Source organism: Calonectris borealis, chromosome 7, assembly GCF_964195595.1.
Source record: "Calonectris borealis chromosome 7, bCalBor7.hap1.2, whole genome shotgun sequence".
Lineage (NCBI taxonomy): Eukaryota > Metazoa > Chordata > Aves > Procellariiformes > Procellariidae > Calonectris > Calonectris borealis.
This window is the reverse complement of record NC_134318.1, coordinates 32,194,077-32,206,577: the sequence shown is the minus strand read 5'-3', so window position 1 is coordinate 32,206,577 and position 12,501 is coordinate 32,194,077.

Genomic DNA, 12,501 nt, shown 5'->3' with positions numbered 1-12,501 from the left:
TTTATTCAGTTAGACATAGCAGAGGGGAAGTGGGGGGAGAGAGCACTAAGAAGATTTTGGCGTGAATTTGGATCATCTGTCTCTAGTTTCTAGCAGTGTGTTGTCACAGATGCTGCTTTATCACTACTGTAAGACAAAACAAGGACAGGTCTCCTTTCCTCCCCCCACCCCCGGCCTTAATTTTCAGCAACAGTTGCTGTGCTTGAATCCTGCTCCCATTTTAATGATAGTGAAATGTCCTACCTCCTTCTGGCTAATTGGTGCTCTAGCAGCAGGAGATCATGTGTGGAGGCAGCAGAATTCCCTGCCTGTTCAGCATCTGTAGTCTGTTCACATACATAATTTCAATATGAAGTTTAAATGTTATAAAAGTGAATCTAGATAGTAATTGGTTGAAATACGCACAGGGATATCAAAGCTTGTGTAGTTTTGTGGTTTCACTTAAAGCTGCCAGCCTCTTAGAAACAATCATGAGGAACATGCTTAAAAGAAAGTCCCTTAAAAATGTATGTTAAAATTTCAGGGTTGGTAACTGTTGATACATTACTGAGACAAACACAATGTTCTCTGAGAAGCTACTTCCCAGAAGAAGTGTTACATATTTCCAGCTTAACAAGTACATGTATGTATTCACACTGTCCAGAAACTTTCTCTCTTGTAGTGTAGGCTCAAGAATTGCTTTTTATCATCTTTTCTGTGTAGTGTGCTCTTAGGATCCTGCACTAACCAAGGGGAGGACTAACCAAGTAGGCCATCATAGCAGCCAAGCTTCCTCCTTTCTTCATGAATCTGCTTTTGCCTGGGCCCCAGGCTGGATGTTGGATGCAAGAGAAACTGGGGAATCCAGGGTTTCAGTCTGAAATCATATTTCACCTCTGATCTGTAACCCCCTTAGCTGCATCCACAGTGCACTGAGATCCACCAGGAACATCGTCTCAACCCCCTGACACCTTTTCTCCTGTTAATGGGAAAGGAACCATGACAGGGGACAAAGTGGATTTGAAAGCTATGCTTGTGAGAATGGTTTATAGACAAGAAGATGGATGTCATCTAATCACCCCACAATAAATTCCTGCCTGCTTCATGCTGTGTTGTTCTATTGCTGTCCTCTCTCATTCATTCCCATTATCACCCAGGGCATCCCTTTCCCCTTCTCCTGTTCTCCCTCCTCCTGAAACCCCAATCTGCATTTAGTAAATAAAGGGTGAAATGAGTTCTCATCCACCCGACTGACGCTTCGGGTCTGAAATGAGAAAGCCTCTGTTGACGATGCAGTGCCCAATTTAAAGCAATATCACCTGTCAGTTTGATAAAAGGCACGGAGAAAATATCCCGTCTCAGCCAAAGGAGGGAAAAAGTGTCATCTAAAATAAATGCTAACCTTAGAAAAAAAAATATACACAAACAAATGGCTGGGAATTGTTTTTACGGTTCTATTCGCTGGGGCTAGTCCTCAAAACATAAATTACTGCTTATTTGTGACTCAAACAGAACAGCCAGGAAAGAAGCTTGCAGGCCGGCAAAGATGCAAACTTGCTTGTGGTGCTTTTTTATCATAGCCATTGAAACATGCGGTGTGAAAGGTGCATTTGCAGAACCTTGGGCTCAGCTGTCTCAGCCCTCTGATCTTTCTTTCTGCCAGAAAATGAGTCAGTGTATTTATCTTTTGTCCTTCCCCTCCTGAGCTTTTGCTCATGTTTCAGCCTATAGAAAGGCAAACAGTGTCCTGCTTGTTTGTTTTTTAAATAAACATCTTGTTTAATGCTTCAACTCCTTGTTTCACTGCATCTTGTGCTGCAGCAGAGCTGCTTCAAGAAGAACGGATGTGGCTTTGGAGTTGGTGCTGTTGGTTTATGAACACCCTTTTCACCTTCAGTTGCAGATTATGATACAAAAGGCTTTACTACTTGAAAATAGTTCACTACCCCAATTGGAACAGATCCGGTCCCCACCATCCATCATACCTACAGTTTGGAGGGTTTTCCATCCAGATGACCTGCAGCACTTCCCCTGGGCAGCAAAGCTGTAGGAGACTTGTCTGTGGAAGGCAGAATGGGGGTAAATGCTGGTGAAGGTGATGTTGCATAGCAGGACGTCCATCACAGAGGTGATTCTCCTGTCTGGGCCCAACTGATCTGTCCATTTAGAGTATGTGGCCAGGGCAAAAGAAGCACAAAACCCACAAAAAGGTTCTGGGAGTTGACAGCTACAGCAGGGTTTAGTCAGGTCTCGGCTACTTGGCTGGGCCAGATTGCTGCAACGGAAGACAAAATATCTATGAGATATATAAAGAAGAATGTGGTGTTCTGCAGTATATGAAATCATCATCCAGGAGGTTGTCATCTCCCTTGAGTTGGCTAAGAAAAAGATTGCAACAACTATGTGTAAGAAAACGTGTATTAATTGGAAAGTGAGACAGTGAATTTCATCCTAACAGATGAGAAGTAAATATGTTTCCACCTAAGAATGGTAAAGGATTGATTGGGCAAGAGATCCAGTCTATGTGCGCTCTGAAGAGGGGATAATTCAAACTAAAACAAGGCTGTGTTTTGGACTCAGGCACTGAAATAATAATTATTATTATTTTGTTAGCTATTAGACTGCAGTGAGGGCAATCTAGAAGCTTTTACTAATATGAAATAGATTGGAAACTGGACAGAAAAACCTAGTTATATTTTAATGACAACATCTTTAGGAATTTTTTGTAATCTGGAAATAGTCAAGTTCTGTACAAACATTTAAGTATCGGGAAAATAAAATGACACTTTACTACCAAACTCTGTGGGGATTTTTCGAAGAATAGAAAGAATATAGATATGTACAATTAAGTATATTTTGCCCTCACAGAGTGGAAATAAGCATATATTTATTATTCCAGAAGAATGCTGTAATGAAACAATTCTCCTATGATTTTGAGGTGGACTTTCGAGCCGTCAGTGAAGAATCTTTCCCCAAGATATCTAGCCTAGAATTTGCATTTAAGAACACCAGCAATATTGGGCTTATAAGTTTATGGACACAATCAAAAGCTTACATTTTGCTGTCTTTCGGTAGGCAAAACCTGGTTTTCCATCGTCTCTTTGCACCCTCACAGGAGGGTGTAAAGATCATCAGTTTTATAATGGGAATTTGATCCTTCAGGTAGCTCAATGCAGGATTATCTAAAAATTCTGACATTATGCCAGATGTAAGCCAGCAAAACTCTAGTTTGTGACTTCCAGTAATTCTTCTTAGTCTGGATTCGCCATCAGTTGTGCTGCACTATTTGCTGTTGCAGAACCTACTCAGATTTCACTGAAATCAGCAGGAGTCTTCTGGATTCAAAGAGCTTCGAATCAGATCCTCACTGTAGATACAATTAAGTTACACCAAACGTTTTACTTTAGCTTAGTGCCTAAGCCATTTTCACATTTGCCTCCAAACGGATCACGTGTTTTCTGTTTTAATTCCCCAAAAGCCAGGATTTGGCCAGTAAGCAGGGGCAAATTTTTGCTGTTAAAGAAGTGTGGCAGCCTGGGGAGCTAAAAAACTAATGCTGGAGAATACTGTTAAGACATCTGTGAGATGCTGGGCAACATATCAAGGCGCAGTAAAGCCCATATTAAGGTCAATAACACCTGTGAAGACAGGCTCACACTCATGTGGCTCATGGGAATGCCTCACAAAGTGAGTTGCCTGGTGTGGGGAGGGACATGTGAACCTCTGAATCACAGGGAAGTGTTAAATACATTCATAGCACTCTCACCCTCAGGGTTTAAGTTTTGCTCCAAAGCCAGTTTGAATCTGATTTCAGACGAAGGCTTTTACTCAATCTGTAATGCATTGTGATATCCAGCAGGTAGAACTCATTGAGGAAAATTGCTTCCTGTGATGATATGTGATTCATTCAGTCACATCTCTGAGCTATTTAGGGGAAATTATCCATGGGATTGTATCATTAGTTTAAAAGCTGCCTCAATTGTTTTTCTGTCAGGATAATTTTAAGCCACACAAGAGTATTAGTTGGAAAAACATATTTGAAAACGAGTCTAACTCCTTCCATATTACTCAAATCTGGTTTTCAGGTAATATTTTCCTCTTCATTTCTAACCACTCTATTGAGGGGTGGAGAGCAGAGTTCTGTCTGTGAGTCGGCCAGTGACTTTCTCTCTGAATACAGCTACCCTCTGTTAATCAGGTACTCAACTTTCACGGGCTTATACTTCAGCCACTGCCTTGTCTGCCCTTGCTACGTGAAAAGGAATACAGCTTTGAAAATTTCCAACCACAGTCCTAACTAACAGCAAAATCCATGCAATAACAAAGTGCTAGCAAAGGAAAGACCCTGTTCACATTCATCAGTAATGTGAGCTGTTTCCAGGGGAATTTGTTTAATCTGAAGTCTCTAGAGAAAATCAGAAAGGAAATTCAGACTAAATGATGAAACTACTCAAAACTAGAGATACTGAACAACAGATATGATTGTTGGAGCATTGACGAGTTGAGAATTGTTGGAAATACCATGTTAGAAGGCAAATGAAACTTTCTCCTAGGGAAAAGTTCTGCACATCAAAGAGAAAAACTGAATTAATAATAATGGTAAATAGCAATGTGACCTAAAGACTGAAGGAAAGACAATACACGCAGACATGAAGGCATCAGGGGAATTCCTGGGTGACCTTTGGCAAGTCACTTTCGCTTCTAGCAATAAAATCAGGTAGCATGGTTATGTTGCTCAACTGGGGTATAAGGGAAAAGACAAAATGAGCTTGAAGGGTATGAGTACTCTGACAGTAAGCGTTCTCTGTCGCATCTCAGAATGTAGCTTCTGTCTTTAGCTCCAGCCTATTTACTGAGCCTTTCATGACTGTGGTTTCCCCCTTGAAATTTGGATGCATGTTAAGATAACACACCAAGCATTCTGCCTGGGATGGATGACCTGGACTGGCAGCTGCTATGAGAGCAGCCGGGCTGGGATGACAGAATTTGCATGCTTGGTTAATCCCAGTGTTCTTGAGGCACATGGCAGGACCAGTAGCCTTAGCAATGCAAAAATGTTTTGTAATAACTGCTGTAAGGGCAGATCCAGATCATTCAGAGCAAAGCAGGATTTAACTTTTCTTGTTATAAGGTCTGTGATAGGCCAGCTGTGCTTTTTTGTTCTTTTGTGAGCAACAGTTCTTGACAAGCCTGAGTGTCTTCAGGTAAACAGAAATAATTCCAACATTTCTAGTCCCAAAATTGCTCTTTCAGTTTGAATTGTAAATTAGATTTTTCCATGTGTATCCATAAGAATGATCCAAGGTGGTGTGATGTATATTCAGTTAACAGGAGGATGTAGCTACAGGTATCATAGACCACATTTATTACAAAGCAAGAAACAGAGCTTTTGAAGTTTGCTCGGCCTCACTTGCTTTCCACCAGAGGGAAGACAAGACACTGTCATGCACTACTGGCAATATGAATGCTTCTTGAATGAAGTCTGTGATAGAACAGCAGCACTGATGTATGGAGTTTGAAACACGCACTAGGAGTAAGTAACTCTGATGCGAGGAGCATTTTCTTGTGCCTTTTTAATTTTTCAGCAAAAGATACTCAGCAGTTAATAGAAATGCATTCTTCTCACCCTGAAAGAATTGTACGCCATCAGATCACAAAAGACAGACCATATTTTGAAAATTTATGCAGGCAAAAGGGGAAGGGCTTGCAAGATGGTGGTTTATTTTCTGGGAGGAGTCTGGAAATGGACCATTAGCATCCTCCTTCTTTTTGTCCTCTAATGTGATCCCTCAGCACTTAGGAGGATCAAAAAAGCATTGGTCTTACAGGAAATGTCTTTCTGAAATTGATGCCATCAATCAGAGAAATATCCAATGACAAAACATTTATATGGCCCAAAGGACACATTTATAGAACTATACACAGAGTCAGATTTCCAGAGCTAACTCCAAGGTGTGCCTCAAACCACGGCAAGGTGCCAAACAAATATTTGGATGTAAATAGTACCAAGGAATTGTTGGAGTCTGGAGAGATTCTGAGACCAGAGACTGTGGAATCTATTTTATTAAAGAAATTCTCCAAACCTGTGGATTTGTTTGGATTTGAGTTAAATCTGATTTTTCCAACTTAAGATCTTCTCTGATTAGAAGGTATGGGACGTAAATGCTGTCTGTTCAAAGTTTGGGTTTTATGCAGCTGGAAAGGAAGGCTATCCAGAATATCTCCTTCCCTAGACTTCCCTCTCTCCTGTTGCCAATTAGCACTACAGTAACCTTAGGTGGGACTCAGTTGCCTAAACAAGTACATTGTGTCATTTTAGATGTCCTACGACATCCTACCTGCCTTCCAACTGCCAGAAGAACACATGCCTAATGGGTGAGAAGATCGTACCTGGCAGCCCTCTGCATGCTCAGCACATCGACGTTTGTGCAACTTGCTCTTAGCTCCTCTCTCAGTGCTGTTGGAGTTAAATCCTGTCCTCCCATGTACAGAACCTACAGATCCTGATAAAAGCACAATTCCCTGTCCCCATAGCTGGTGGTGTTAGTCAGCAAATAGCAAGCTGTTGCAGGGAAAGAAGTCCTGCCCGTGGACAGAGAGATATCACAAACACCACATCAGAATGTCCCTTAAATGGATGCTCTGAGTAAAAACAGCAAAAAATGTCAAGACATGCCCAAATCTGTGTAACCTGGATGTTACCAATCACATCAGAGTTCAGTTCAGCTCATTCAGGCTTTTTGGCAGCCTTGGGAAATTTCAGTAGAACAGGAAAGCCTACAGAGAAAGCACCAAAGCATAAAGCATATTTTAGTGGGGCGCATTTCAGAAAGAAGTAGATGAAGTTTCTGCATAGCTAAGGGAAAAAAGAAAAGTCTTTGCAACAACAAAATGTTATCAGAGGACAAAAAATCATGCATTATATTCATGTTCTTTGTTGTGTTCCTTGCAAATCAAACTTGTCTGTGTAGCACTGTGTATTGTGCTTCATCCTGGTCACTGACGTTGTAAAAAATTTCAATAGAAAAAAATCTATAGGAAGAACTGTCCACAAGAAAGCCATTTTTCAAGCTCCTTGTTGGGAGAGACTTTGGGGAAGGTTGACTATTCTGCATATGTTGTCTGTGAGCTCATTGAAGAATAGGTACTGAGAGCCTGATTAATACATATTTTATGCACTACTAATAACCATCCGCTGTAGATTTTACCTCTAAAAACCACAATACATTATTTCTGTGTTAAACTAAATAAGCTCTTTTTCTGTCTAAGCACTATTAAGTAGTGATGTGCCTAGTGATCTTGGATACGAGGACGTTTGGCATCTAGTATTGATGGAGAACAAACCCCATCATCTGTCCATGGCTTGTAATTATCCCTTTTCAATGATTTTCCTGACTGCATGACTTTGTGAAAAATTATCCACCTGCAGCGCAAAAAGGCAATCTCCATTTCCTCCTCCAGAGGTAAAATACTCCTCAAGAGATCAGGGCTCCATCTCAGTTGGGGTACCTTTGCATTAGCAAGAAGTGTGTGCTTTGCACATCTGCCTGCTTTGCTGCATCTCAAAAGGCACAAATGTAAACATTAATTATATGTCTTCAGAGTTAAACAATATCCAGCATGAACATTACTGTTTATCAGAAAAGATATGTGAATGAAGTGTAATATGAGCCTGACTAATCGAAACCCATGTATTTCTAATAGTCATACCTTCCCGCTTTGTGAAATCAACATAAGAGTTGTGATTTTTTGTTCTTATCTTAAAATCTAACTGGGCCACTGTAAATAATTAGAGAATTCATGCTGTACTTTTTAAGTGACACTTATTCAATGTTCAGTCATGGTGGCAGTTTGAGATGAGAGGATGGTTTCTAAAAAATGCAGTAGCTCGCATGAAAGACATTACCATAGGAAAAGTAACTCTGAGAAGTGCTTGACAGAGTGCGGATGACTTATATATTTGGAAGAGGCAAGATGTATAGCGATTGACTTGGCAGGACCCAAGGAAAAACGTGATAAGTGAACACCAAATACCCAGAGATGCTACAAGTGTTGAGTGATAGCAACATTTCAGCATAATCCTTCTCAGGAATGGTGTCATATCCTCTGATATATACTGAGCTGGTGTCTGGCTTTGCTCTATACCACAGAAAATATGCAGACAATAAGAGAAAATATTAGTGTGTGTGCATGCATGTGTGAGACAGAGCAAGTGAAAGAGGGAATACGAACCAGTGACCTTTAATGGATGGAGTCAGAAGCAATCAACTTCACATCATAAGATCAACTGAATGTCAGAAACTTTTCAGAGTGGCAACACTGTTGGAAATTCCCCTTTAGCTCAAATTTTTGAGCTTCGTAAGTAGGATGATTTCAGCATCACACCAATATCTCTTCAAAGTTCCTGTGAATCATGACATGAAACGCAATGGAAAAGTTCCTAGACGATGGTGGCTTTGTTCCAGGATGTCTGCATCTGGAGGATTTACAGATATCAACCTCATTTTAACAAAATAGAGATTTTTCTTTTTTTTTTTTTTTTGGTATCACTTCAATTCAGAGATCTCTCCTTCCCATCTTTGAGGGTACAAGTTGCCTATGGGCCACATTTAGTTACCCTGTATTATGACTAGTTTTGAGTAAAAGTAAGGTGTTTCATGTTTCTTATACACAATAGAAGTCTGTAAACGTATGAATGTTTTTCCAGTCCTTCTTGTTCTATTTCAGTTTCTTCCTCTCCTACGATCTGACACTCTTGTATTTCCAATGCTTCCAAGATATTTATTCCACAACGCTTTTGTTTTTACACTCTGTTGTTTTTTCTTTTTTTTTACTTTTTTTTTTTTTTTACATAGAAGTTGTTGAATAAATTATTTGAAATTCTGGAGTAGGCAATACCAAAGCAGAACAAAATAGTATCACTAGCTATTCTCGCTCTGGGTTTTGCAGGACTAAGTATGCCTCTCTACCCCTTTCTCATCAGAACCACTTCAATTCTGGCAAAACTGCTGCTGTGGGACCAACTGCGTACCAGTATTTTTCTAATGGAAAAGTTTTCTGTGACTAAATGTGGACCCGACTAAGCTGCTGTATTTCACAGACAAGTCTTGATTGCACGGAACTTTTCTGTGCTTCATTTCTGAGAAGCTCGGGAGCAGTGCTTCAGCTTCACAATATAATAACATGCACAGTCTAATCCAATCCATTGGCTTTTATGAAGGCATTGTAGTATTACCTAGAAGTTTGAAACTTCTACTTTCTGGAAAACCTCAAAGCTTCAATCTTTTGGTTAACTTTGGGAATAACCCAAATATTTGAAATTCTGAGTTTTAGTCAGTTGTAACATGGGTGGATGAACAGTATGCTGAGGTTAAGTGAAATTCTGGTGCGTTTTGAGTTTGTTTACAATCTGTTGCTTACTAATTCAGCACTGAATTTTAGAATCATAGAAATTGCCGCTTGGATTGAAGGGGGCTATGGTTAGGTTTATGAGGCAAGTTTAAAAAAAGAAAGAAAAGAAAAAAGAATGATTGAGATACAATGTACCACAGGTCAGAGTGACATCTCCTATCGTGGTTGTCAGTTTATTAGATCATTTGCAGTTGGAGGAACCTGGGAGCCATATCAATGTCTGATGAATATTTAAGGAATCCCAGCAGCACTCTTAGCTCTCTTGCTGCTCTCTTGTGTTTGCCTCAATTGCTGCTTACAATTATTGCTAGCAATTGCTCCATGGGGGGAAGAGGAATCAGTGCAAAAAGAGGCCAGAGAGCTGAGAATGGAGCTAACAGGCAAATGATCTTGGTCTGTTGTATGTGCTGGTGTTGTAATCCTGCACACTAGTTAATTCTTGGCTGGATTTTTGGCAGGGCTGCAATTTCTCTGGGCTGGTTTTGGTGGTGCTAGAAAGTTCGTTTCTTCCTTTGTTCAGGATATTTGTCTGTGATTGAAGCTGGAGCTCAATGAACAGATTCAGAGAGAAACAAAGGGCTTTCCCCTCTGTAGGTGTCTGTTCAGTGAGTATCTTCTGGGGGGGGGTATAAAATCCTAGGTGTCTGGAAGGCTTTTTCTCCTTGCTTGAGATGCAGATTCAAGACAGTTAAACATCTTTTAGTTAAAGACATTCTGTGAGTTTTCCAAGGGCAAGATCCTGAGCTCCCAATACACCTCATTTATCTGTATTTTTGGACCCAAGAATGCTTTTGATTTCAATGATTTCTATCCAAATTGGAGTGAGCCCTGAATATGCATTGTCTCTCCATACGTGATGTGCATGACATACTGGTTTCCGTGGGGAGGAAGTTCACACATGGGGAATAGAAAGGAGCCAGAATTATCTTCCATCAGTTCCCCTACCTGGAGCATCAAGGGACTAGACTCTCAATGTGTGCCCAAGTTTACTTTTTTATTTAGACACAGCTATGATTTCTCAAAATCCGTCCTCGGAAATTTTTGTCATAAACCTACTTTTGATAATCCTTCTATTCATTTTAAACAGAATCAAGTCATGATCACATGCACCACAGTTTTATTATGCAATGGTTGCACATATAATCTACAAAAACCTCAAAGTTTAGCACTATTTACATTATACAACCTGCTCTTCACCCACATTAGAGCTGGACTACTCCCTCCAGAAAACTGCTAAATGTTCTGTGCAATACGAAGCAGCTTCTGGCCAGAACATGTTCCTTTTTAACACTCAGGTCATAAAGTGCCTATTAAAAGGACATTAAAACCAAAGAAAATCTATCCAAAGCCTCAAACAGGCACTGGATAAGGGCCACACTAGAGAATATGCTATATAAGCATGCTCATAAATCATTAAAATTAAGATAGGATCTATCATTAATAAGTAAAGTTCAAGGACAGCCTTTATCTTGTTAAATTATCCAAATTTTGCTGTCTATTAGCATACCATTTAGAATGTAAGAATGGCTGTAGGGTTTTTTTCACCCTTCTTGGTAATGACATATTATGCAGAATAAAGCCTTAGCAACTGTTCTAAGATGCCATAATAATGCTGGAATTATTCTTTGGGGGAGGTCTTTGCATTAAGCAGCAAGTAATTAATGGTAAATTGCACTGGAAATTCTTGGAAAAAAGACAAATTACATATGCTCTTGTACTCACACCCAGCAAGTCCCATGTAATTAACAATATTAAGATAAATATGAGAGGAATTATTAATGATGAGATTAACTTCACATCATAGTGGAAACAGATGTACTTTGTCTATGCATGTGGTAGGAATTGAGAGTTAGTTGTAATTGCTAAAAATATCTGACGTTATTGCTTGATGGAAATTCACTGCAGAACTATTGATTATTATGCAATCCCTGACATTTGTATTGTGACTTCTGTCCCCACAGATCCTGAGTTGCAAGATTAGTTTTGCTGGGTGGATTGAGGAGTATTTTGTTGAAGCTGCAACTGCTAGAGAATATGAAATACTCACTCTAGATAATGTGGGTCAGACCCTCAGTAAGCATCAAGCTCAGTGACCAGGTAATATATTATAAACTACTAGCAGAGAAAGAGGCTGACCCACTTATCATTATATTCAGCCCAGTTTCATGAGTTAACTCACCATTAAAACACAAGAATAAGTAGGGAATTGCCAGAAAAGAAAAGGCAGCACGTAACAACAGAAGACAACTATTTCAAATGGGAGTGAAGAAGGGTAGTATACCCAGATGAAATTTCAAAGGCAAGAGATGGAAGCAGCAGAACAATTTCCTCATTTGAATTTGTCTTCAGTAGCGGTATTACTTGCTCTAGTGCATTTTTTCTGTGTGTCTGGGGTCTTTTAGATATAGGAGGAAACTTGCAGATTATTTTTGAATTCAGAAAACCCGGGTTCCATTTCTAGCTCTAGTTTGGTTTCTTTGTGCCTCAGTTTTCCCACCTATACCAACTAATATCTTGATATCCATTCTCATGCACTTCAAAATGTTGACAATACGGATTAAGGACATGGTTTCATTCTTGTTTCCAGGCATAATCATGTTTGCTAATATCAGATGAAGGGCTATTGCCTCGAGGGAATGTCCATGTCTCTCAAATCACTAAGACCATTTCTTTTGTGACCTTCCTGGCCCCTGATTTTCCTGCCTCCCTAAGGATCTGCTTGAATCCTGTTTAATTCTGGGATCTGACCAGCTATTACAGTAAACTCCACCTGTGTGGACCTTGAAGCAGGCCCTTCACATAGCGACTTTTAATTTGAAGATGAACCGGACATCACTTTGGTGCCAAATGAGAGCATTTGGCTTGGTAAAACCATCACCAGGAAGAAAGAGAATTGTGTCTACTTTAGCATAAAGGCATAGGGGGAGTGCTTATAATCCTGCCTCATTTGACCTCACTGGCACGTACAGAGAAGCAATCACCAGAGCTTCTAGGTTAATTAATCAAGGCTCTCAGAAATTTAGATTCTTAATGGCTTCAGGTGCCTTTCACCTTTCCTGTAGGTCCTGGTTTGAATCCGGCTCAAATCAGTAGGGATGGAGGGATGCAAGT